The 21,745-nt window shown below is 43.5% G+C and overlaps 1 protein-coding gene across 11 annotated transcripts in view; it reads left to right on the forward strand.

Annotated features, from left to right (window-relative positions):
• The first annotated feature begins 10,677 nt into the window (after nucleotides 1-10,677).
• MBNL2 (muscleblind like splicing regulator 2) overlaps nucleotides 10,678-21,745 on the forward strand; it is a 152,580-nt gene continuing 141,512 nt past the window's right edge. For 3 of the 11 annotated variants that reach the window (XR_009536672.1, XM_060128822.1, XM_060128824.1), the window contains exon 1: nucleotides 10,681-10,912. The gene's annotated coding sequence lies outside the window, so the exon portion shown is untranslated. Of the gene's footprint in view, nucleotides 10,913-21,745 lie in introns of all 11 variants that reach the window. The other 8 variants (XR_009536670.1, XR_009536671.1, XR_009536674.1 and 5 more) reach the window with 7 other exon arrangements.

A 21,745-nucleotide genomic window follows, 5' to 3' on the forward strand; every position in this document is an offset into this window, starting at 1 on the left:
GGTGTATGGAATTTTTGTGTATGAAGGAGACCAGGGGGAGGCGCCTGGGGCAGAGATGCAGGGAATGGGGGCCAAGTATGCACACAGTGCATAATATGACACCCTGTAATCATCCTCACTGATATTTTGAGGAAGTACAAACTTCCAGAGGGTTAAAATCTCTTCTGCTTTCATAAAAGCCAAGCATTGTGTTTCCTCGCCTTCAAATAAGGGGCTAGAATCTAGATGAATAGTAAGATATCTTCCAGCCCTAAGGATCCATGATTGTAATCTCACCATAATCGCCTCAGGACTGGGCTCCTTTGCAAAATAAAATAATTCCATTTGTAAGTGATCAGGCTTGTTGGGGAGGCTGGCAATCCAACGGGCTGGGGGGCACAGAGAGGGAGCTTGTGGGCATCAGCATGACTCGGGAGATACAAGGGTATCTTAGGCAAAGCTGTAGCAATAATTGGAGTGAGTCGAAAAGGAGTGAGTCGAAAAGGATCAATTCTTATTTTGTTTGGCTGTAGACGAGAGACCTGCTAACAGAGTTCAGGATTATGACTCAGTGAATATTTAAATGTGGTTATTTCTTCCTTTCTCATTAAGCCTTTTAGGTGCAGAGATCTACAAAGCATTGAGATTTAAAGGTCTGAGATTTTAGAGAAAGAACACAGTGACATGAGACCGGAATGATGTAAGGTGATGACATCAGCACCAGAATGCTGTTGCTAAGGTGAACCTATTTTTCTCTCTGATCCAGATGGAAGGCTAAATAATTGCCCATTTCTGGTAAAGAATCTATCCATGGCATTTTCCGTTTTCTGTAGCAGATGAAACAAAGCCAGATGCTTTCTCTTTGCACACATTATTTCTTAAAGACAAAATTTTTATTACAAAACATACCACCTGTTCTTCAAAGAAAATTCGGAACACTTTATATAAGTTTGAAATTTTGATGATCAAGAATATATACTGAGATCTAAATGGATTATCTGAATGAGATGATGATTTGATGAATCACCCTAAATTTAGTGAAAAGAAATAGGGAAACATCTAGAAGGGAAAAGAAAGATCTGTCACCTTCAGATTGTTGACAGAGGGAAGGCAGTGAGGGGAGTCCTGGGTTGGAAGACAGAGAGAGAGAAGACACCATTTTAAGGCTATGGACTGAGCGAAACTGAATAATGGATTATGCCATTAGTACGGAGAGAACAGGGCAGAGCCGAGAAAACCTATGAAGAAACAAGGGGTGGGATTCAGCGACAAGTTGGAGGCCAGAGCAGTTGAACACAGAAGTCCCTCCTACATGAAGGTCTTCCAGAGTTCTCCCTGGAGTTTGCATCTTCCGCTGGAGCAAGTTTCTCCAGGGATCCATGACAGACTCCCCCAACCCTGCAAATCTCGGCTCAAGGGACACTTTCTCAAGGAGGCCTGTCCTGCCTACTTATTGTAAGATGGTCTGGTCCCCTGCACCGTGTCCTACTTTTCCTTTTTCTTTTATTTTTGTAACAACACTTGACACCTTCTAATTTACTGTATGATTTTTCTTTCTGTTACTTTTAGAGCAGCATACTGTAGTGGCAAAGAAAATGCACTCTGAAGCCAGCCTGCTTGGGACAAATGGGCTCCACCGCTGACTCGTTGTGTGGCCCCGGAAAGGTTCCTTAACCGCGCAGGTGACTTTTCTCCTCTGTAAGGTAAGGCTGGGATAATAGTAGCATGTATTTCATAGTGTTGTGCTCAACATAGTAATTGCTATGTAAATATTTAACAATATTACAATATTAGTATTGTTAATTAACAATATTAAATATTATATTAATATTTACTATGTAAATAAATTGTATCTACCCCCTCCAAGCCCCCAAGACTATGGGAAATCCTGAGAAGCACTTGTCATGAGTGACATTTGATGGAGGAGAGAGATGAATAACACATTTTCCAGAAACTGGTATTTTCGTTGAAGCATAGAATTTAGGTGGGATTACGATTTGGAAGGGTAGTTCTGCCCGTAGATCACTGGACAACCACCAGGGGCCCTCTGCTGGCCAGAAAAGCCTGGGCAAATGGTCTCCAAGATTTGACCAAGAAGGATGGTTGTGAAGGTCTGGTCCAGCCAAGACGTCCTGGAGCCACAGGGGCTTCCAGGTAACTGTGGTCCCAAGAAATGAGTAGAAAGTAGCACTGGAGACGTGGTAGATGCCTCACAAGTTGTCAGCAAAGTTGAGGACCTCTATAGAGTAGGAAGATCTGGCATCAGATAAAAGACGTTGAGGTGAATGAGGTAAGCAGATATGGGCATGGCCCAAAGAACAGGACAAGAAAAATAAAAAAGATTTATCTGGGCCAATGTTCCCCAAAATGCATCACCCATATAGTTAGATGTTACACCATACTAGTTAGACGTTTTTTAATTAAAAGGGTCTGTGGTAAAATAAATTTTCAAACATGGCAAACTACAAACTACTTGGAGATTCACAAAGCATATTCCTAGAATTAAACCTCTGAGAAGTCCTTTGATGAAAGCACATGCTTAACTGGTTATTCCAACATTTCCTGAACTTACTTTTCAGTGACCCTTTTCTTCAGGAACATTTTGAGATCCATAGATCTTGCTTTGGGGAACCTCTGTGTAATTCTTCAAGCTCCTCGGGGTCAGGTCCTACTCATCTTTATATCTTCCATATCTCAGTTGGAACCAATGCATAGCAAGTATTTCATAAATCCTAATCAGATGAGTGAACAAGCAAATCTAGGTAGAGTGGCTGTCCTGGGAGAAACTGGAAGAGATGGAGATGGGAATGAGAGCCTTGAAAAGCATTCCATCAAGGAACGTCATATTGTACTATATCAAAACTGGTTGTATTTATTTTTAAACTCAAGCTTGCAATCCAAGCTGCACTTACACACATGCCACCCTTCATTTCCCACAACTAGCTCATACTGGCACTCCAGGACAACAGTTGTCTTCTCTAGTCAACAAGCTCACGTTCTCCTGCTGTCACAGAGGTTCACCCAAGAATTCACCAAGACCTTTTTCTCAAACTCACCACCCACTTCTCAGCCTTTTGGAAAGGAGGTTATTCCCGTTCCATTCAAGACCCTTTCTAGTGATCTGGGCTGCTCATTGAACATAAGAAACATGACATCCCAACTCTGCCAGAGCTCATGCTGTCAGGTGGCACAAAGTTGCACCCTCAATAGCCGGTCCTGACTCATCCCTGGTTTGCACACATGTGGCTCTAATGACCCTTGGAAGGCCCTTAGGAAGTGCCACTCCAGCTTTGATGGTTTCCTGTGTCTCAAGCACAATTTCCTACTTACCCTGTGCCACATTTCAGTCCTCTCATATTTTATTCATTTACTTAATGAATATTTATCATCAGTCCCATATGTCAAGTATGTGGTAGGCGCTTGGACTATACCAATGAACAAAACAGGGAAAGCCCCCTGCCCATGGGTGCCTACATCCTAGTGGAGGAAATGGACAACAAAGAATAAATATCAAGTACATTATATATTATGATGAAAGGTGACAGGTGCTATGGAATCTCCTTCCATCCAGTTGCTATTAGACCCCAGTCCAGCTTGACCCTTCAGTCAGGAGATGGTCAGGAGGCAATGGATGGGCAAGTCTTTCAGGTAATCCAACAAGGGGAGCATGCCAGCCCCCTCTAGCATTTCAGGTTTGGAGGATTCTCTGTCATACACACCACTTTACTATAAGGAGGTGGAGACAGGGTCTAAGAACAGTCACCCTTTCTTATAGGTGAAGGGTCAAGTTATGGTGGCCACAACAGGAAATATGAGGGAAGCATGGTGATCCACCAGCTAGCCTAGAAGAACAATGGAGATGAGCTGCAAAAGATGTGTGTGGTCTTAATGAAGAGGAATTATAGGAAAAAGACTCATTGTCTCTTCCTCTTTGCACTTATTTTCAGAATTCACCATTTTGAAAGGCAAATGGTCACTGGCAAGTTGTCCCCGTGAACAGCTGGCAGCATCAGCATCCTCTTTGTCCCATCACGTTCTTCTCTATTTGACCCACAAGCATCTGAAATTCTGAGGACCATAAGGTTCATCCACTACTCAGCAGCTTGTTTTCAAATGACCTCGGTTTCAGGGCTGGACATGTCCTGACCTTGTCTTTGCAACTCCAAATGCCTTTGGGCCTCAGGACAGGAAGCCTGATGCAGCCATCACACCAGAAAAAAACACTGGAACAGATGATGTTGGCCAACCTGTTGCGACCCTTGCCTTAGTGCCATGGTTCCCAAATTGAACCACGAGTCACCCTGGGAGACTGCGGTGAACACACATGGGTTCCATGGAATATTTTATATTTCCAGGGGAAACACAGAAATATTTAGCATTTGTCAGAAACTGTGCAAACTACTAATTCAAAGTAATGCAATTCCAATATTAGAAACACACTACATTCCTTTCAATGGTATATATATCTTTGCAAAGTTGGACTTGCAGCAATTGCTAAGAAGAAAAGCAAGTGCAACACAAAAATCAATGTGGAGCAGGAAACGAGAGCAGTGCTTCACTCTTATTTCAAGCTTTGAGAATTGCAGGCAGTGCCCAATAGGCATTCACAATTCATTAATAACTAATTAAGGTTATTTAAGAATGAAATAAAAATACTGTTTTTTCTTTTAAACTTTTTATATTAACTTTTCAATCATCTACAAACTTGTGAAAACATAAACTCTTACTAAGTTGTTAGGATCTAGTTAATAAATAGAACAATTAGGTGTTTCTTTTGGCCTAGGAGCATGGTGAAAAAAATACAAGAAACCAAGAAAGTCTGGAAATCTCTACTTTAGTCCATTACCACATAGACTCCTCAGTGAAATATTGCTAGAATTCTAGAAACTAAAAATGATGATGCCGATGATGATAACAGCAGCAGTAATAACAGTCGTAGTTAACATATATTGAGCATTTATTATGTGCCATGTCTATGCAAAGGATTTCTCAGACAGTATTTTATTTATATGCTTTATGCAATTTATTTTGTTTTAACCCAGAAATGTTAGTCTTAATTTTTCCCCAGGCCTGCTGCCCCTGGACCTACAGAGAAAATTTAGGAACCAGTTGAACTTTTTGTAATAAATTTGATTGAAAACGCTATAACTTTTTTTCTAATGATTATAAAACAAATTTTCTATTTCCTACTGCATTTTCGACAATCCATGTATTAAAAAAAAAAACTACCAGTCCCTTCTAAGTATGTAAATTTTCTTCAGATTCATAAATAAAAATCCACCAACCAAAATTAATTCAGCATTGCTCCATGCTAGGCAGTGTAGAGGATGCAAAAGGACTTAAATGCATGATCTGTGCCCTCAAAGGACTTCCAATAGGATTTATACATAAAATAACTAGAGGAAAATAAAAAATAGTATCTACTAAAGAACTAGATGGGGAAGTGTAGGGTAGAGATATTCTATTGGGAGAGGAATGCACCCAGAGACTGAATTGTCACAAACCTGGCCCATCTGCACCTTGCCTTCCTGTCTCATCTCTCTTTTTGCTGTAAACAAACTTCTCCTTTCTAGCCATCTCTTCTGGAAAGTCAACACTTCCATCTGTTCTAGGACACCTATCCATTTCCACTTGAAGGAAGGCTTTGGTTCTATGGAAATCACCTCCATTTTAAACATCATCAAAGATTAATTTTCCTCTTGCCTGTAAGCTTGCTAACTTTGGTATATCCAACAAAGGAGACGATCATAACTGCATGTGCTTTTTGGCTTTTGTAGTATTTCTCCTTTCCCTTCTCCAGAGAAACGTTTTTTAATATATAGACCAAATCCATTGTCTCTTTGACTTCATTATCAGTTTTTTTTCTTGAACCCTGAATTTGTCTTTGCCACTTTATTACTAGTGCTATTTTCAAGTTATCCATTAACCATTCAACAACTGTTTAACAAATGTCTATTATATCACTGCATGTTCTAGGTATTGGAATAAACTGATGGGCAAGAAAGACATGGTCACTTCTGTTATAGAGACTAGTGAGGTACATAAACAAGTATGACATATTTAATTGCTAATTGATATGTGATAACTGCTATAAAGAGTAAAATGTCAAATTGCCAGGGAAGCTTTGGTGGTCAAGGAAGGCTTCCTGGGAGAGGTGATGTGTACATTAAATGTTGCTGGATGGAAATATGTTAGATGGATATAAAAGGAATAAAAGATGTTTCATGCAGAAGGAATCCAGGCTCTAAATTAGAAAGGGCATAATACATTCTAGGAAATAAAATTAAAATTAGTTTAGTAATATTAGATGTGAAGTAGGAGGGAAGTGAGTTCAAGAGGAGTGAGTGGTGAGAGAATATACTCAAGTCTTAGGCAAAAGATTTATTCTGAAGGTAATAGGGAGTCACTGAGTGACTTTGTGCAGGTAATGGCACCATAAGATTTGTGTTTTTAAAAGATGAGTTTGGCTGTGGTGTTGTGAATAGAGTGAGAAGTGAGGGGCAAGATTGGAGGCAGAGAGGTGAAGAATAGACAAAAGATGATGGATGTTTGAATTAGCGACAAAGCAAAAGGGGAAGAGGAGAAAAAGAAAAAAGTCCAGCTTGGATCTGCAGTACATTGTGCTGATCAATTCACTAATTCAACACACATTTATTATTGAGAATCTTTTTTTATGTGCCAGGCACATCCTAGATTAGATGCTGAAGAGGCAGTGATGACTCTGACACTGACAAGCTGGTTGAGAAGGTAGATCTTAAGTAATTAACCAAAGAAACGTATCACTATATCCTGTTAAAAAGTGCTATAAAATGAGCAACATCTATAAAATCTTGCTACTCAAAGAATAGTCAATGGACCAGCAGCATCAGCATCACCTGGGAGCTTGTTAGTAAAGCTCAGTATCTACCTAAGAACTACTGAGATAGAATGTGCTTTTTTTTTTTTTTTTTTTTTTGCGGTATGCGGGCCTCTCACTGTTGTGGCCTCTCCCGTTGTGGAGAACAGGCTCCGGAGAACAGGCTCTGGACGCACAGGCTCAGCGGCCATGGCTCACGGGCCCAGCTGCTCCACGGCATGTGGGATCCTCCCGGACCGGGGCACAAACCCGTGTCCCCTGCATCCGCAGGCGGACTCCTAACCACTGCGCCACCAGGGAAGCCCTAGAATGTGCATGTTAACAAGATCCCTGGGGGGGGGGATTTACATGCATATTAAATTTGAGAAGCAGTGCTCTAGAGAGTACGGGGCTGTGAGAGAAAACAACAGGTGGACCGGAACTCCTCCTGGGGGTTAGGGAAGGGTTCCCTGAAGAAATGGCCTCTGGTTGGCTAGAGAGGTAGGCAGGGGCTGGGTAGCACAAGACCTTGTAGGCTATTTTGAAAACTGTCATCTCTTCCTAATAGCAACTCAAAGATGTTTAAAGGTTAGGTTCATCAGCTCAAGCAGCCATAACAAAATACTGCATAGATTGGGTGGCCTAAACAACAGAAATTTATTTTCTCATGGTTCTAGAGGCTGGAAGTCTGAAATCACCATGCCAGCATGGTTGGGTTCTGGTGAGCGCCCTCTTCCTGGCTGCCTTCTTGCTGTGTCCTCACTTGGCTGAGAGGGAGCAGAAAGATCTCTCTCCCTGGTGTCTTTTCTTATAAGGACATTAATCCCATCATGTGGGCCCCACCCTCATGACCTAATTACCTCCCAAAGGCCTCATCAGCAACTGCCGTCACATGGGGGCTTAGGGCTTCAACATATGAATTTGGTGGGACACAACTCAGTCCATAGCAAAAGTATGTGGAGAATTCAAAATTCTGTTTTTGAATTATTATTCTGGCTGATGTGCAGAAAAGGGATTGGAAGGATCAAGAATATATGTAGGACACCAGCCAGGAGGCTATTTCAATAGTCATGGTGAATGACACTGAGAGCTTGGACAAAGTTGCGCTGGTGGAGATGGAGCAGAGTGAAACATTTCAAAATATTCAGGTGCTAAACTTGACAGGCTTTGATGATAGATTTCATATGGTGGTTGGGGAGAGGAGGGTCAAGAATGACTGCCAGATTCTTGGCTGGTGCAATTGGATGGATATGATATCAATTCTTGAGATACGAGTCATGAAATGAGCAAGTTTGTGCGTGGCATCTTGCTAAATGCAATGAACAATATAGAAATTAAGATAAGAATAGCCATCATTTAGTGAGCATTTATCACGTGCCAGCCACTGTGTAGACACTTTACATACATTACCTTCTTTAATATACTATGCGAGCCTAGCCTTCTGAGATGGGAAGATCAACTCATTGCTAAGGGTTTAATGGTCTGCTAAAATGAACAGTGCAGAATGCTTTAAAGGAGATCAGAGAAGACAATGTGAACAGGGAACCCATCGCAGAAGAAAGAGGATGCAAGCTGAGGTTTAAAGGCTGGATAAGACTTTCTTCAGTGAAGCTCTTGGGAGTCAGGTCTGAAGATTGGCTGTAGGAGCCAGGTCCTGGAGACTCAGGCATGGCTCCCTCACAGAGTTCACTTAGAAAAACAGTAGAAAAAGTTGAGTGGAAAGGGAGGGCCCAGATTATGAAGGGCCTTGAAAGTCGGTAGTTTGGATTTTAAGAGAGAAGAATTGAATATGAAAGGAACATGACAGTACATGACTTAGGAAAACCTGTCTGGCAACAGGGGAGCTTGAACATGGGAGGTTTGAGTCCCAGAAGCCAGCTTATTGGCATTTGCATTAGCCAGGTAATAGGTCAGATTTGTGAACTAGCTAGAAGGAAAAAAATCAACAAGATTTAGTTTCATTGAATGAAAATAGAAGAATGGGCTTCCCTGGTGACACAGTGGTTAAGAATCCGCCTGCCAACACAGGGGACACAGGTTCGAGCCCTGATCCTGGAAGATCCCAAATGCCGCAGAGCAACTAAGCCCGTGCACCACAACTACTGAGCCTGTGCGCTGCCACTACTGAAGCTTGCGCGCCTAGAGCCCGTGCTCCACAACAAGAGAAGCCACCGCAATGAGAAGACCGTGCACCGCAACGAAGAGTAGCCCCCGCTCGCCACAACTAGAGAAAGCCCGCACAGCAATAAAGACCCAATGCAGCCAAAAATAAATAAAATAAACAAAATTTTTTTTAAAAAAGTCTTTAAAACAAAAGAAAACAGAAGAATGAGTCAAAGAAGACTAAAATTTCAGGATTGAAATGAAGGGAAAGGTAGTTTTAAAGTCATAATCAGAGGGGGATCAGGGAGAGGATATTCATAAACCTGTGATATCCCATTTACATGCAGTATAATATTAAGAATATTTAAAAATAATTGTTTACCTGTTTGACCACAGAGATCATTTAAATTTCCAGAAAAATTATAGTAGATGAAAGACTCTAAGTTAGGTATATCTTGGATTTACACTGGGATGAAAAAAAATTGTAAGTATAAGATTCAAGGGGAATAAAGTATGGTATTCTATTAAAGAAAGAACCTACAAATCATATGAAACATTGTGATTTTAAAATGCAATTGCCAAAGTCAAAAGAAACCATTACATTCCACCCCAACTGTTACTTCATTACAGATGCAACAAGCCGTCGCTTATAAACAACAGTGCGTTGGGTTCAACCTTTCAGATGAATGGGCCTTGGTTCCCACCTTGGTCTAGCCATGTAATCATAACGCAGTTTTTTTTAAATTCAAAATATTGTGTTTAGTGGAAGGAAAATGTATGCTTTTTTGTGTTTTCTAAATGCCATTTATACTTTTTCAAAACGGAGTACCGTTGACTGGGAAAGAAGTAAATAACCCTTACTAAGCTTTCCATTCCTCTTCTGCTTTATCTCAGGGAACTTCAGCACCTCCAGACCATCCTTTGTGGAGTCGCACCTGATGGTGCCCCTTGGGTCACGTGCCACGTGTGTTCAGCAGTAAACATCCTCCTGTGCTGTTTGCTTCATTAATGACAATATGGACCAATGCACAGTATTTATCAAGTGGTAACCAAGGAAGCTAAGGTTAGGTTAAGGCACACCTAATCCTCTCAGGGGATCTTGCCAAGAGCACAAAGGGTAAAGTACAGATATCAATTTTATTGTTCAGAATTCCTTAATTGAAGTCCCGGGGAGTCTGAAAACTTAAGAGGAAAGATATATGGGCTGCAGTAACTAACCACTGCAGTAACAGATGTTATACAGGAAAACTGTGCGAGGCATATAAGCGTGTTTTGACTTTGACTATGCACTTGGGCTAACACATCCTTCCTCACTAATGGAAATCATATGCAAACGTTTTGTAAGGTATATTAATTTCCATGGCAGACATCGAATTGTTTTCCTTTTAAAAAAATATATGCTTTGTCCAATGGGGTAACGACTTCAGTTTCATGTACAACCTGGATTTTTCCTAAATCTGCAGAGTTTTCTGTTTTCCAAAGTATCGACAATGCAGCCACAAGCTTTGGGCTGGCTGTCTTAAAGGGTGTTTTCCGGAGCTACCCCTCTCTCTGCTCTGCCAATTATGTGCCACTTTGTCTTGGTGCTCTGATTGCTTTCTTCTGAGAGGGAAATTCCTCTTTCATCAGTATGGATGCACTGTTTTCACACACTGCAAGTGCTGTGTTGCTGTGTCAGTCATCCTATTAGGGCCAGTTTCAGACGAGTAGGGCTGACGAACTTGCTGGGGATTGGCTGCTCACAGCTGGGAGGGATTTGTCGGAAGGAAGGGCTGCAGCTTACAGCAACAGAGTTTAGACTGTCTTTGCTTCATCATCTGAAGGCAAAATTTTCCAGATACGGCAGACGGCTCTCAGAGTACAATAAACAGGGAATGAGAACTATTTACATGGAAATTTCTTCCTCATGATGCAGCGGAGAAGCCTCGGCCGCTTGATTTTGCCAGATGTTCCTGGGGTTACTGTAAAAGGAAAGGAGAGGCAGAGCTAAACAAGGTAGGGAAATCATCCCCCCCTTCTTTTTTTTTTTTTTTTTTTTTTTCCTGAATGTTTAAAGAGTTTGCTGCAGTATGCTGCATTCCGTGTATGTTGCTTAGGGAAGCCAGGGAAACCGGATTCCACTAGTTCAAATGTAATACTTGCAGGGGGGACCCTGGAGTTTTACGTAACATTTTGATTCGAGAAAGAGAAATGGCAAAGCGTGAATCTATGCTGCCTGTTTGGGGTGAGGCATAAAACGAGTTTTTATTCAAAGAATAGATCCATTGATTACTCAACAAAAACCATTCGCATTCTTGGGAGCATTGTTATTTTCTTGTTCTAGAAAATGTTCATACCGTCGTAGTTAGCTCCCGAATAAATAAAGTTTACGTCGATCCTGTGATTTGAAAACAGACTCGTAATTAAGAAAAAGAAAAAAAACTTCACGGTAAATAATTATCAATTGGACGTTTAGCCCAAAAAATACGTCTACTTATCGGAAATTAGGGACCTACCTAGCTCTCCAATGCCACGGCTTTAACTGAGTTTCAAAAGCACATTTTTAACACGCCAGCAAGAGGTAGCTTTCTGACAAGTTTTTGATACTGTAGTTCGATGTTTACATTTCTTTTTCTGGCATGTCTGAGCCTTTGTTTCCAGCTTAAAAGTGGAACCATTATATTCAAAAGTAAAGCTGGGTTAATAATGCTTACTGCAATTATCTGATCTTTATGCATTTTTAATGAGAACACACAGCCAGCAGAATAATTTAATGAGGGCAGGCTAGCTTTTAAAGCTGTGTTTTCACTGTGCCGAACCATATCAACTTTCTAGCCGAGAAGCAGCAGTGAGAAATGATGGAGAAGATTTATTTTTAACACACTTGGCCCAAGAGAAGGAAAGGATATATTTGTTAAAGAATTCTTTCTGCCCTTTTCCGTTTTAAATTTCTGCCAGGCATGAGGAAACTGTGCTTTTTTGTTAGGCCTCAGAAGCATATGTTTACAATAAATGTGTAACATTTTTAGAATAGTTAGCAAGCACTGAAGCAAAGAAAAAAAAAAATCTGACTTGCGTAACCATCACCACCGTGAATGTTGTTCAAGAAACATCACTGGCCTTTGAAAAGACAAAGGTTAAGTGGAAAGATATTTGTTAATTGAGTAATATGTGCATTTTGAGGATAATAAAGTAAAAAGATAAAGAGGTTCCTATAACCTGTACATAAGATGAAGTTTCTTCAGCTAGCTTGCCTGTTTTGGAAGAAGCCGTAGAAGTACTCATTTAAATAAGGGCAATGCCACGTAGATTCTTCCAGACCCACTGTTTTTACTTTCAAGGAGAAGTGCAGGACACTAGCCCAGAACTTCTGACGTCATCTCCCAACTATTTCTGCTGTGTGTTTTTTATTCAAGCTCGTGGAGAGGAATATTTTTTTTATGTCCTGGCTAGGAACGTTCTAACTGTCACTTGGCAGGTCTTGAGTTAGGTCTTCATATTCCCGTCCTTTCTAAACCCTAAACCGACCTCCAGCAGAAATAGGGCATCTTCTCCTACCTGCTTCCTCATGTCGGGCAGGTCAGGACGGTTTTTCTGCAGGACCCTGGCTGTGCTGACTGGAAGCGGCAGGGAGTGGAGCACGGCTCTGATTCTGGTCCCACTTCCCCTCAGTGCAGCCCAGCACTGCCCCCTGGGCAAACAGTCCCCGTGGCCCCATTCCTAGCTCCCCCAGAGCCACTTTTTAGGACCCAGGTTATGCCACCGAGTTCGCGGCTGGTCGTGATGGTGGGAACAGCCGCTCTGATAGAAAGAGCACCGTGTCCTCGTGCAGATGGACCCAAGGAAGGGCAGTCCAGTACTGCAGGCTGTTCATCCCATGTCACAAGTGGCAACCTTGGTCGTCGCGGTCAGGGGGTGGTTAGTTTTTAATAAGGAGGCTTTTCAGAAAGAATTTCCGTTAGAACAGCTTGGAGTTCTCGGGAGTTCCCAGTCCTTGTCTGCATCCTCTTCAGGACTGCTTGTGTTGTGTAGCCTCGAGCAAGCACCCATCTCAATTTTTCTCTCTCTTAATAGAATTGAATACTTGCTACACTTTCCTTCATACTTCTAGCATTTTGAGAGGTCTTGACCTTGCATCCAAAAAACAAAAAAAAAGTTGTTGGTCTGTTGACACAGTGAGCTAGTTAAAGTACAAAGGGACAAAACCTCCCTATTAACGAAACTGGTAAATGCCTTAGGGTGTTAAGATATATCGTCATATATACAGAACCCTTCAATCTACTTCATGTTCATGTACGTTTTCTAGGGCTATTTCTCCTTAGACCAACGCATACAATTTCCAAGGAAATCAGAGCACTGCTGTGTGCATTTTCTCCGTTGATCTTGTGCAATAGACTAGAAACTGTGCAAACCAGACCCTTCAGACACAGGCCTTGCAGTGCCCGAAGCATTTAGTGCTTTTTTCTCTGACTTTGGTATTACATGTGTGCAAGTGGAGTGAATGAGAGAGAGAATGAGAGGAAAGGAGACAAATACGCTTGTGAAATCTACTGGTTGTGCAGCGTTACTGGTTAACAGCCTGCCTTCTCCCTGCTAGTTGTTTTAATTTGCTGTTGCTATGGTAAACACAAATCAATATCACATGGCCAGTCCCGCTCGGGGAGTGCCACAGAGATTCAAGATCAGGTACTCACGCTTCCAAGCAAGAATTGGGAGAAGCCGATTCAGATGTTGAGTTTGAGGGATTTCCTTATGGGAGACCGATAAGGTTCAGGCTTGCATGCGTTTTCTCTTCCTTTCTTCCTGCACTTTCCTACTGGTAACGAGAAAAGCTGGGTATTGTATGTCAGAGACGTCAATAAGAAAAAAAAAAAAAATGGGAAGGCCTACTGATTTGTTTACATTTTCCAAGATGACAAAACATATTATCAACATAGAAGGAGGCTGGCCACGTGGCAAGTGGCGAAGGATTCTGATTAACGAAGAGGTGGGACACCTGCAGGACCTGTTGGTTGTGAAAACATAGTTTGGGGTCTTGAGTAGCTCCAGGTACAGCTGCACAGGAGAGCTGGTAGGTCAGAAACAGTTGTGACTGCCGTGTCAGGCAGAGAAAGCTGGCATCTCTGGGGAGCAGGTGGGCAGGGGGGCGAGGGGCGTTATGGAAAGATAGGGAGGTGTGAGGCATCAATGTCACCCCGGAGCAAAGTCACGAGAAAGCTGTAGGTCCAAAGGCAGGCCAGGTGAGCACGGAAGCCCGGGGGTAGAGCAGCACAGGGGCAGGACACTTAGCTCCTCTCATAAAACCTGCCTGAGGCCCGACCTGAAGGCCCAGCAAAGAAAGAGAGGAAGTGGCTGTGAAGAGAAGTAAAGATGTCATGTGCCCAGGCATACTTTCTGGAAGGAACCAGATGGGCACAGATGTCCCCTGCCGGGTGGAGCAAGAAACTTGGTACTTCATGCTTTGCTTTATTTCAGAAGAACGATGCAGGAAGACTTAGCTGGGCTTTGTAAATTAGTTGCAGTACTGTTTTTGACCTCCAGATTTTTACTCAGCTCAGTTGTTTTTTGGTTTTTGTTGGTTTGTTTTGTTTAATGTGCACAGACTGTTAGTTGCAGCTGTGATCATATTCATAGTAAGGGGCTCAAGGTGGCGTCATGGCTGGTCTACATCAGGCCACGCCTCCAATTGCTCGGCCTCGTTGAGCTGAAGCTGGTCCCCGCTCTGTTGCTGAGAGTGAACATAGGTGTGAAAGGCGAGGCCATAGGCTTTCTTCTGTGATCCGGAGCCACAGTGCTGATGGAGAAGTTTTCGGCTGGCCTGCTCCCCTCAATATGGCAGAAACGCTTGGTCATAAAAGTGGACCCACTGATTTACCTTAGTGCTCTGACAAAGACTGCATTGTCTCCGAGATCCTAGGCCGGTATATTCCATCAATCAGTCAACAAGTGTTTATTAAACACCTCTTGGCTCCCCTGGCTTTTGCCATTTGGTTAGAACAAGTCAATTACCTAATAGCTAACTTTGAGTATGTGCAAAATGTAGGACAGAAAGAAACAATGCGGAATTGTAAGTTTCAAAGACTTTAGTAATAACTTTATTGGCTAACATTAATTTAACATTGTTAACCATCAAACATTAATTGTAGGTTTGAGACAGTTTTGGTGTTTGGGGGAGGTATAAGAGAAGGAATTTTGAGTTTTAACTCTGTAATTTCTTCACCTCTACTGTATTTCTCAGCATAATACTGTTTAAATAACATATAATGATGTACGATCGCAACAGACGTATGAGAATGCTGCCTCCACAAATCCAAACTATGAGGCTGTGGAGAGCATTCCCCCCATCTCAGCAAGCTGAGAGACAGCCCCGAAATGACTGGGGAATATGGGTGCATCGTCCAAAAGGATCTTAGCCATCAATCAGCAAAAGGAAATCCTAGACCCTCTCCCACACTTCTGAGCCTTGGGGTGGCTGAGATCTCACCGTCCCCATCCCAGCAAGGAAACCTGATTCCTGACCCTGGAGGGTTAAGCTCCACCACCCCCCCCCACACACAACTCTTTTTTAAAAGCACAGTTACTTAAAAAAAAATCTATTTCCCTTTTTAAACACAAAGTTTTTGTTTTGCTTTGTTTTTCACCCTGACATCAAAATTAATGTGTGTTCTCTGGGCACAGACAAGCCACAAGTTTGGGAAGAGCTGGGAGAGGAGACTGAGGGTGTAAGGGAGCCTCAAGAATTCTTTTCAGCGATGGGTCCTGGCAGGCAGATGGGCAGGTTCTAAGGTCTAGGAGCATCGAGGCGAGCTGGTTGCCAGAGAAGAGCTCTGGGGGAGTGAGCCATCTCAGAAGACAGCAGAAGGAGGCAGGAGGCATGGAAGATGCTGCAGGTCCCTGGGCCTGAGCAGTTTGCAATCCACACTAGCTGGGGCACAAGACACTCACAAACAAGATAAGAGCAGCTCAGCACACAAATGCCATCAGAAGGATAATTAGCATATGTATAGCTCTGTACCCTCTACAGAGGGCTTTCACAGACTTTATCTCAATTAACAGTTCAAACAGTGGGTTAAAAACTGGGAGCCTAAGATTAGAGCATGCCTGTGAGGATGTGCTAGGTAAAGCTTCCGGCGGAGATGAGTTATAAACCGGATTTTAAAAACTTTTATTCATTGATTTTTTTCAGTGTTGGATTTGAATTTAGAAAACCAGGAGACACAAGTGCTCCAGGTTACAAGTATGCGTGTCACCTTCTCCTGTCCCCAGATGCTTTCTTGGACAACTACACTTCAAAACTAGTACAGGAGGCAGTCCGGATGTAGCAGCAGAGCAGGCGAGGTTGGCTGGCTTCGCTTCCCCAGCTCTGACTGCTCAGAAGTCATTAGGAGACAAAACCTACACTAGTTTCATGCCCCAACCCAGGCACACAGTGGCAACGTGAGTCTGGCTATGACTGGCAAGGAGGTGCTTCTAGAACATAACATTCGTAAATGGTTGTAAAAGGCTCACAGGTCAGGGAAAAACCATAGTCAACAATGAACGCAAAATTCAAAGTAGTCCATTTGCCCATGAGAGCACCTCACTGAGTTCTCTTAAGCCTGTTAAAGGGGTTAGGGCAGAAATGAATATTTTAGTGGCATGTGTTATAAGCTAGGTGCTTAACACACATATCTTGTGTATTTCGAACCTTAAAAGAACTTCATGAAGTTAATGTTTTCCCTGCAAAGTTAACGCTGGCCAATAGAAGTTCTGAAAGTTTCCGGAACACACCCGTGATCCCACAGCTGGTATCTGGCAGAGCCAGGATTTAAACTCAGGCCCGATCATACCTCCAACTCCTATAGGGAGGCAGCACCATGTTTTCAGCTGAGCAAATAAAATAGAGGAAATAAAAATAATTTATTTGCAGAAAGAAAGCTCAAGGTGAAGGTAGGAGGCCGATTATTTTCGAAATCTCAGATGTGCTTTATAGAGTTTACATTATGATACATAAATGCTGAATGTAATAACACTAGCATCTTACTTCATATATCATTTCTGTTTTTATGCTTATCATTTCTTTTAATGGCCACAAAGCCCCCTGTGTGTCCCCATCTGATAAATTAAATAAAAACCCAATTTGAGTGAGGTTAAGCAATGGGTTAAAAATCTCAGTAGCCAAACAGCGGAAAAGCTGGTCCTCAAAACTGTGGGAAGCTGTGCATATGATATTCAATGAGATCAAACAGTCTTTAAATGAAATGACACTGCAGCCTGACTTGGGGTTTTCTTGCAATGGATGTTGCATACTGGACTAGAGCTCAACCCAAGCAATTTTGGGAAGACAGTATGTTTTTGATTAAGATATTGAATTACTTTTTAAAAATCTATCTATTTCGGGCATCCTAGATACGAGCCTCACCTAATCAACTTAAAAGTATTGGTGAAGTATATATTATGTCAGTGATTTACTGCTTGTAGTTTTCAGTGCTCTGGGAGTTCAGGAAAGTGGAACTCCTTTTGGGTTGGAGTACTAGATAAGGCTTCGAAGAGGAAGAGATACTTCCTCTAGCTCTCTATGGATGTACTGTCTCTAGATCAGTGTTTCTACAATGGGATGTTTACACCCCAAGCCTAGGGCAAGGCCATCATCTCCGTGAGGAAAGGAAATAGTTGAAATTACATCTTATATGTTATTTAACCCGTCCTTTAAAAATGTCACGTTTCACATGTGTGATAATGTATGTAGCATATTGTTATGCAAGTATAACATTTATAAATAAGTAACTAATCTTATAATGGTTGTTCCTGCATGAAAGTATTTTTCTGATGGGGATATATGATCTAAAAAGTTTGGAGAGGACAATAGTCAAAAATAGAGGAAGGAAGATTATCTCTAGAAGGGAGGAACAGCATGATGTAATGTAGAGGCCAGTGTGGAACTTTGAAGAACAGGGATTAAATGCTGGAAAAGAAGCATTTTTTCAGTGTGGAAATAAGTTTAGACAGAGTGGGGGAGTGTGAATATGGGAGAACTAAAGAGCCATGTGGAAGAGTTTAACTTGTTACCTACAGCATCACGTCTAATGCTTTATAAGGATTGAATTGAACTTGTGAGATCAGGTTAGAGGTTAGAAAATTTGTAACAAGTGATGCCACTGGCCGGAAAACTTTTGCAATATTTCAGGCACCGTGTGGGAAGGGGTTGGCTTAGAATGGCCGAGTGAGGATGGAGGAGATAAGGGCAAATCTAAAAGATGTCTTGAAGGAAAAATAATAGAGGCTAGTGAGAGCTCAGAAGAGCCAAAGTGACACTGGAGTTTCTAGCAGGAGAAATATCTGTGGGACCCTAACAGAAAATAGGGGTAGATGGAAAAAGGGGCCCATCATGGGAATGGGGTCAGGGGAGGGAGGGAGGATGAGTTTTGAGTTTTGAGTCCTGGTAATGGTGTTTTAGCTAATGATGGGTCATCGAAGTGGGTCATCCGTAGACATCTGACAACATGAAATGGAGAACAGCTTAGGCACCAGGCTGCAAATGTAAACTGAGACACACCTGTGTTGAAGCCATTGTTGAGGCCAGGAGTGCTTACTGCCTCCAAGAAGAAGGGAACATAAATGGAGATGGGGAGATGACCAAGGATGAGCCTTAGGGAAGACTGCCCGGGCCCAGAGAGAATAAGAGCTAGCAAGGAATCAGGAAAACGAATACCCACAAAGGAGCAAAACTGTCAATCAAAAAATACGTAACCAAGACTGTTGCGCACCATACCACGGCCTCCATGGCTCCTGTGCTGCATCGTTCTGCCGGGGCTTACCCTCTCTGACATGAGTGCTCAGCCCGTGGTCCTCGTGGAGGCCAATATCAACTCAATGCCATGGTGGGAGCCACAGAGTATCAGTGGATAAGGAGAACTTCCTACCTGGATCTTTCATGTAGATACAGATATAGATATTTGACTATTTAAAAAGTAACTCTTCACTAATAACCAAAAGAAAGCATTTAAAACCAACAATAATTGTTGATCAAGATGTATGCATCTGTATCTCAAAATATACATTTTGAGGGTATAAGTGGTTAGGACAGTCATTCCAGAGTGATTGGAGATATTGCTGTTGTCAGAGACCTAGGAACAGGCCTTTGACCTGTTGTCAAAGACCTAGGGTTCGTTCATTCATGGCTCTAGCAGGCGTCAGCTGAACCCAGCTGTAAGGACTACTCTGAAGGAAATGAGAAAGTACCCTCATGCCTACAGTGAGCAAGACAGAACAGCACTCCTCACACTTCCGTGTGCACAGCAGACCACTGGGGGTCGAGTTCAAACTGTAGGGTCTTGATTCGGTAGATGAGGAGCGGGGTCCGAGATTCTGCATTCCTCCCGGATGAAGATGATGCCTGTTGCTTGCCCTGGAGGCTTTGCTGGCGTGAACGTAGGCGGCGGTGGGCCTCCGGGTCTGAGATGATTCTAAAGGAGGCTCTGTGGGGCTGAGGGCCAGGACCTGCTTCCTCCATCCAGGAGGCCTTTCCAGGCTTCCCGGGCCCAAGAGTGGAGCAGAGGTCGAGCCGACTTATCCTGCAAGCCTGGCACCGAAGCTGCTGTGGTGGAGGCCACGAAGGTGAGCCTTCCAGCAGTTTCCAGCAGCTCCATGGCCACAGCAGCAGGTCTGTGGATGGCGCCCCGTGCCCGCGACGGCCGTCTTCTCTGCGGACACAGACTCTCACCAATTCCCAAAAAGATTTGCTCACTGCCTCCAGGGAAGGCTCGTGTGTCTGTTTCCACGTCTGCTCCAGAGATATCTTTTCCTACCAAATATATGTGTTCAAAATCAGCCATAGACTTTTCCCTCTAGACGGTGGTCGGAGCTGGAGCCTGTGAGTCTGACAGCCTCAGCGGGTTACTTCGGGGAACTCTGACAAACCCAGCATTTCCCTTAGGATGCTCTCATTCTCCCCTCATTCCCTCCAAAGAATAGGAAGAGTGTAGAGGAAGTGTTATGTGCAATTAAAATCACATTTGTTTAAACATGCTAGTTTTAAAGTCTCGTGCTATGAGTGAAGACGTTAAGAGAAACGACAGCTGTCGCAGGTGGTGGCTTCAGTGAAACTGTGGACAGTCTTAGATCTTGTTTCATGTCCGTCTGCCTTCCCTGCCCTCGAGAACTTCATTTTTCTATATGTCCAGCATGTGGCCCCCTCTCTCCTAGAACCAGGGGTCCCGCTAACCGGATTTAGAGAAAGTCTTCCCTGCCCAGATGCCCTTTTAGCCCACACACAAGACGACCGGTATTTTTATGCATTTTTAATTTACCAATAACCTTTTAGGACTGAAAGGAAACAAGTATTTATTGAGTGTCTACTATATGCCAAGCCCTCTGCTGAGAGCTTTATGTACATCAACTCAGTTAAACCTTTCTACAAAGAAAATAAAGTCCCAGGAGGCTGAGTTCCTTGCCAAGGTAACACATGAACAAGTGACACAGAGCAGGGGGTGAAACTCCAGTTGGCAGGTCTCCGAACACCCAGACCTTTTCCAACGGTGCTTACTTGGGGGTAGCAACAAAAGGGGTTTGCTTCGGGAAAACTTCTCTCTCATTTGCACGTACTGTTAGCAGAATTCACTAAACGGTTAAATAGAACACAAACAAGCAATTCCTGGCAGGCTGGGCAGGCATGAGTTCAGTTTTAGCCGTGAGTTCCTCCTCACAAAGGGACCTGGGAAATCTCCAGGGACAGCTAGAGCATCATCTTCATTATTTGTTGTGATTAGTGGGCCTTTTCCTTACTCCTGAATCTCCTCTGTGTCTGTGTGCGTGTGTCTGTGTGTGTGTGTGTCCAGGTGCGCAGGAAGATGCTTAAAGAAAGATCTCGTCCGAGGTGCCTTCTAGATACTTTCAATTGATAACACGCTCATTATCAGCTGTGAGGCCTGTGTGAAAGTGAGATGCTCTGTGTGGCTGTGGTTTGCTACCCTCTAGGAGGACTTAGAAATCCCCTTTCCTTGCCATCGACTTCCCTGTTCTCGTGCAGGGCTGTTTACACTCACGCGTGTCACCCGTTCTCTGGTGGGGGCACGTGTTCCACCTCTCGGGCTGCATCTCCTGGCCATCGTGGCACTGCAGGCTCTCCTTCTCCCTTACTCTGCTGGCTCCTGAGCTGACCCATGACCTCTCTCCCCGGGTTCTCTCCTCTCTGCCAAGGCTGTACCTGGCACCCCTCCTAAATGGCACACAGATGCCCCATGTCTCTGGGGTTCTAGTCACACCCGACTCTTAGCTGGTAGAAAGGACTCTTTATTTGCCCCTGAGGAAGCCCATCACTTGAACCCTGAAGTATCAGCTTCCTGGCATCCACCACAAAGACCGTCCCCTCAGGAAACAAAACAAACCCTATCTCCAGAGTTTCCCTGTTTCTTTTCTTCAAAGTTCCCTATTGCAGCTAAGCTGCAATTAAGAGGCAGGCTCAAAGGGACTCAGCTGCCTCTGGGGCTGCCGGGACCCAGCAGAGCTTTGGCCTTTTTAACTCTTTGCTTCCTGTGACCTGCTGCGCGTCTCTGCTCCTCTGGGTGCTCAGGTATCAGGAGGGTGAGCTGTGGGGAGACATCGGGGTCGGCAGAGGAGCTTCGCACACCCCACCAGATTCTGATCGCCCCTCCGAGAGCCACCCAACTGACGAAACCCACAAGTGTGCGGTGCAAAGCAGAAGGGAATCCCGAGATGGAAGGAACTGGCGGGACCGGCTGGCACAGCCCGCGGCCACCCTCTGCCACGGTCCTGCCAAGCAGACTCTAACGGGTTCATCCGTCTCTGTGCGCCGGCCAGCCACGACCCCACGATGCAAGCGAACCATAGCGCTTTGTTATGAAATTCTTC

This window comes from Lagenorhynchus albirostris, chromosome 18, assembly GCF_949774975.1.
Source record: "Lagenorhynchus albirostris chromosome 18, mLagAlb1.1, whole genome shotgun sequence".
Lineage (NCBI taxonomy): Eukaryota > Metazoa > Chordata > Mammalia > Artiodactyla > Delphinidae > Lagenorhynchus > Lagenorhynchus albirostris.